This window comes from Lactuca sativa, chromosome 1 (genome assembly GCF_002870075.4).
Source record: "Lactuca sativa cultivar Salinas chromosome 1, Lsat_Salinas_v11, whole genome shotgun sequence".
Lineage (NCBI taxonomy): Eukaryota > Viridiplantae > Streptophyta > Magnoliopsida > Asterales > Asteraceae > Lactuca > Lactuca sativa.
Window position 1 is genome coordinate 223,622,191 of NC_056623.2, and position 6,000 is coordinate 223,628,190.

Here is a 6,000-nt window from a genome sequence, read left to right on the forward strand (position 1 = left end):
AATTAATTAAAAAATCAAATTTTTAAAATTAGGAGATTTAATCATCCCTAAAAATCAGAAAATTTCCTTTTATAAATGTAGTTAATTGTCCAAAATACCCTTTTTGCTAAAATTTGTATGATTATATAGTACATGTTATCCCACTGTAATATCATACACCCTCAAAACATGTCCATTGATTCATTCCATCTCTTGGTCCAAATTTATGCATTCTGGCACACAATAGTTAGTAAAAACAAAATAACCTAATCCTATATATATATATATATATATATATATATATATATATATATATATATACACACAGAGAGAGAGAAAGGGTTAGGTTTTATTGTTCTAACTATTTATTGTGTGCATGTAGGATTAATTATAGACCAATCATTTTAGTTATTTTAAAAAAGTAATTAATGTATATTAAATATTAAAGATATAATGAACATTAGTTAGAACTTCAAAATTTAATATACATTAATTACTTTCTTAAAATAACTAAAATAATTGGTCCAGAATTAATCTTACAAAGACACAATAGATAGTAAAACATTTGAACCTAACTATATATATATATATATATATATATATATATATATATATATATATATATATATATATATATATATATAATGTATTCTTTTAAGACATTGAATATTGTGTGCCGCAAACAATCAAAATATTAGCCAATGGGTATTATGCTTTATCTATCAGTTTGGAATACTGTCCACTACTAAAAAATAGGGCATTACCGACAGAATTTAGCGACGGAAAAAATCTGTCGGAAACAGAGACGGAACACCGGCGGATTTTTAACAAATTAAAAAAATTTTAATTATATGAATTTTAGTGACGACTTTTGCGACGGTTTAGCAACACTATACATTTTTGTTGGTAGTCCGTTACGCTGCACCAACGGAAAACAACAATTTAATTTTTCATCCCGTCCGAAATCCATTAGTGAAATTTGTTTTTATTTTTATTTTTATGTTTAAATAGCTTGGGCAATATTGTAAATATACGAGTGTCAAAAAGGGCGTTTCTGAACAAGTCTGAACTGAACTAAAAAAGAACGTCGTCTACCGATTTTCCCTTACTCTCACTTTCCCACTTCTCTGACCACTGCCTCCGTCAACAACGTCATGTCCGCCATCCGCGCCGGCAGCAAAGCCCTCCATCTCCTCCAAATTCATGGACGTGACATGCCTTCTATAACAGCCCGAATTTCCAGGTAACTTTTATGTTTCCAATTTTGATGTTTTGTGAGTGGACTCGGCGAGTTGGAGCTCAGACTCGCCGAGTAGGATCGCGATTCTGGACGCGGGTTCGCACCTGGACTCGGCGAGTCCAAGGTATGGACTCGGCGAGTCCGTGCTGTTTAATGAAACCCTAATTTCTCGGGTTTGGGACCTATTTAAAGGGCCTTATGGTCGTCATTTGTACTCACCAGTCCCTTGAGTGAAACCCTAATCGAGTGGGAGCGTTTGGAGCAAAGAAGGAGGCCATTATTGATCTTGGAGGTATCATCTTGCAAGGGAAAGGGAGGATCAGCTAAGGGAAAGCAAGAGGAGTCACTTTCTGAGAGTTTGGAGTCCAGAACATCACTATTGTGGTAATATCTTTGAGGTATCCTCTACTATGTTGATGTTTACATTGATTTAAGGTTTATTGAACCCTTTTGTGGCTAGATCTAGTGCTCCCTTGGTCCCTTAAGCGATTTAGACCATAGATCTGGACCCTTGGAGGTCCAGAGTGTCCCTTTGCCCAAGCTTTTTGTGAATCAATGGAGGTTTTCGATTGGAATCCTTATGCCTTAGGTCAAAATGCCATTTATGAGCCATGGGGTGTGTTATGAACACCAAGATAAGGACTTTACGTGATGAATCAGTCTAGGAAGGCCAGATCTATGAATTGTTGGAGCAGATCTGACCTTAGAAGCAAGTTTGAGTGATTGCATGGCATGGACTCGCCGAGTCCGACGAACAGACTCGGCGAGTAGCTTGAAGATTGCCCTTAGATCGCCCAGTGAGTGGTCCAGTCGAGTCATAGGTTGACTCAGTGAGTCAGGGTGAGTTAGAGAGGGTTGACAGGTGGTTTGAGTCGAACTGGGACTCGCCGAGTTGTTCTTAAGACTTGGGGAGTTGCGTTGGGGTGGCCCCGCGATTCTTCCAGGTGGAACTCGTCGAATCAGGGAGTACTCGACGAGTCAAAAGGGAATCCTAGAGAGTTGGTGAAAACGTCTAGATTCGCCGAGTCGCCCTAGTGCACTCGCCGAGTCCGGTCAAAATTGACTGTTGACCGTTGACCAGAGTTGACCTGTGTTGACTTCTTAGGGATAGTCAACCTTAGATATAAAAGTGTTAATTAGAGACATATGGTGTTATAGGAGGATTAGAGCTCGGAGGATCGAGCACGAGGGATTTCCAGGATTCGTGAGATACCGAGATACGCGAGGTGAGTCTTCTCACTATACTGTACCCGGAAGGGTTTTGACTGTGTGACCGGAAGGTCGGATATGATATGAGACCTATGTGCTATATGTGATAAGTTAATTGTTATATGTGCTACATATGATATGCTTGATATGGGCCAGAAGGCATTATGTTATGGGCCGGAAGGCGAATATGTTATGGGCCGGAAGGCGTTGTAAGGTGGACCGTAAGGTTGGCGTGGGTAGGACCGGAAGGTTTACCTAGTAGGGACGGAAGTCCCCTGAGACACATGGACCAGAAGGTCAGGGCCTGGAAAGGCGTATGTGCGTAAGTTGTATTTTGGGGAACTCACTAAGCATTTATGCTTACAGTTGTTGTGTATGTGTTTCAGGTACTAGCGAGGACCGTGGGAAGGCGCCGGCGTGATCTGTACACACTGATGGATGATTTATGATCTTGGGATTTGTATTATGACATGATACGTTGGATATTTATGCCTTGTTTTGGATGAAAATACATTTTTAGAAATGAAAAATTTGTTTTAAAATTTCCGTTGTTACACCTTCTCCCTCCCGTCTGACCTGCAACCCACTGCCCCTTCAGGCCTTCACTAAGTAAAATTTCTCTCATTTATCTGAACGAAGACAAACATTGCCTCACTCTTTTGTCGCCGCCACCACCGCCACCGTTAAAATTGATATTGTAGCCAGTGGACCGTACCATTGGATCCGATTTCACTTTTTTTTCTTTCCAAGTTTTGGTAAAAAAAAACCCTAACTTATTTTTTCTATTAGATTCTTTATTTACATTACTCAAATGGTGTTTGTTTGTTCTCTTTGCACGAGATTTCGAATAAGCCGCTAATGACTTCATCTCGTCGGGACTAGCAACAGGTCTTCTCTATTAAGTAATTAGAGTGTGCCGGCATCAAATTACACGTATAATCTTCTTGGAACCCAAGATTAGATAATTTATTGGTGGATTTTTTATTTTGTCAAATTTTGTGGATTAGCTTTTCGAGATTGCAGATATATTTATCCATATCCACAATCAACTCATTGAATTTGTTGATAGCACTAGGGGAGTTCCTTAGGGCTTATGGGGGTTTGGGAAGGTTTAGAGAGAGAGTAGAGAGAAGATAGAATGGGAAAGGTGTGAAGAAAATGATGGTGAGAGGGATTCTATTTATAGGGTGAAATATGGTTGAACTTGGTGCCACATGCCACCATCTGGTGGCAAGACTTGGGGAGAAAGCAATGGCAAAGATTGTGTCACGTCACCCATTTTCGCACAGCACACTTCCGAATTCTACAATCCATACTTTCACATACGAGCTCCGTTTTTCACGTTCTTTATATCCAAGCGTAGGTAAAAATATGGTCTACAACTTTCATTTTGACTTCGTCAGCTAACTCTCGACCGATCTTAAATTTAACAGTACGAGGAGATTATACTATTAAATGTCCGCGTAAAATTCATAACTTCTACATACGGACTCCGTTTTCGTCTGTCTTTTTACCATTGAGTTCCTTTTAATGAGATCTTCAGTTCTCATTTAGTTCACGTAGTCTAAAAACCACTCAATCTAAAATCGAGTTTCGGGTTGTGCACTATTAAGCCAAATCTTAGAAAATTCATAATTTCCTCATATGATGTCAGATTTGGGCGTTCTTTTTATGCACGCTCTCGGTTTAATGTATACTACAACTTAAGCTTAGATTACTAAGGCCAAAAAGTCCTCTATCGTAACTTCACTATTTACGTCACACAGTGTCATGCCGGTTTTGTCGTGAAACTTCGATAGGTCATAACTTCTTCGTTATAACTCGGATTTCGGCGTTTTTTATATGTCTGGAATCCTTGTCACGACCAATACAACTTTCTTCATCGATATTGGGTTTATCTAACACTTTATTTTTTACGCTAATTTTTATCCTTTATTTATTATATCATTATAAACAAGTAATAAGCACATAAATTCACATAATTCACGTATTACGCAAATAATTCATCTTTATTACTTCAAAATAGTTTACAATGGTTGAAATGAATATTACATCAATATACTAATGGTTAGCCCAGAAACACGGGCGTTACAATTCTCTCCCCCTTAGGATGATTCCGTCCCGGAATCATGCATCGACAAACAGATGTGGATAGCGACTCATCATGTCACTCTGTGTTTCCCAGGTGAGATTCGGCCCATTCAAATGTTTCCAACGGACTAGCACAAAATTGACCATCTAGCGTCGTAACTTCTTAGTCTTAAGGCTACAATTGCCTCGGGCTCTTCGATTAGCCTCTTATTCTCATACATCCTTAACTCTGAGATTGAAATTATGTCTGGAACTTCTCCCTTGAACTTTCTCAGATAACACACATGGAAGGTGTTATGAATACCATCTAGTTCTTTGGGGTAATTCGAGCTTGTAAGCTTGGTTCCCAATTCTCTGAAGAACTTTGAACGGTCAAATAAACCTTGGACTCAACATTCCTTGTTTCACACATCTTATAAGTCCCTTCCTCGGTGAGACTTTAAGCAAAACTGAATCCCCAACTTCAAATGTTATCGGCCGTCTCTTCTTATCATCATAGCTCTTCTGACGATCCTGAGCTGCTAACATCCTCTCCCTGATTACTTTCAACTTTTCGGCAGTCTCATGAACTATCTTGGGGCCCATAAACTGCTTTTCCCCAACCTCAAGCCAACAAGACGGCGTACGATACTTTTGTCCGTACAAAGCTTGATAAGGTGCTATATTGATGCTCGAGTGGAAACTATTTTTGGTGGAAAATTCTACCAAAGGTAAGTGCTCATCCTAGTTACCTTGGAACTCTAGGGTACATGCTCTCAACATATCTTCTAGTGTTTGTAACGTTCTTTCGCTCTGACCAACAGTCTGTGGATGGTAAGCTGTACTCAAACACAACTTCGTACCCAATTCTTCTTATAGACTTCTCCAAAACCGTGACGTGAAACGACTATCACGATCCAATTCAATCATTAGAGGAACACCATGATGTCTTACCACTTCCTTCATGTAAGCATTTTCGATCTTATCCATAGACCACCTTTCGTTGGCTGCTATGAAGTGTGCACTTTTGGTGAAACGATCCACGACTACCCAAATCATGTCGTGACCGTTCTTCGTCCTGGGCAGTTTAGTCACAAAATCCATGGTGATGTCTTCCCATTTACCCATGGGTACATGTAAAGGTTCTAAACTCCCTTACAGTTTTTTACGTTGTGCCTTAACTCTTGCACAGGTTACACACTCGGCCACATACTTCGCAACATTGAGCATCATCGTCGGCCACCAGCAGTAGGGTTTTAGGTCTCTATATATTTTTGTGCTGCCGGGATGAATTGACTATTGGTCTTGTGCGCTTCTTCCATCAGAAGATCTCTTATTCCTCCCGTCTTAGGTACCTAAATCCGATCTTGGAATACCTTCAGTCGTTGACTGTTTGTAACGAACACTAACGTTTTGCCCAAATGTTCTTCACTTCGGTTATCCTTCCCTGAAGCTTCTTCTTGAGGTTTCCTAATACTTTCCACAATCGTCGAAACAACTTC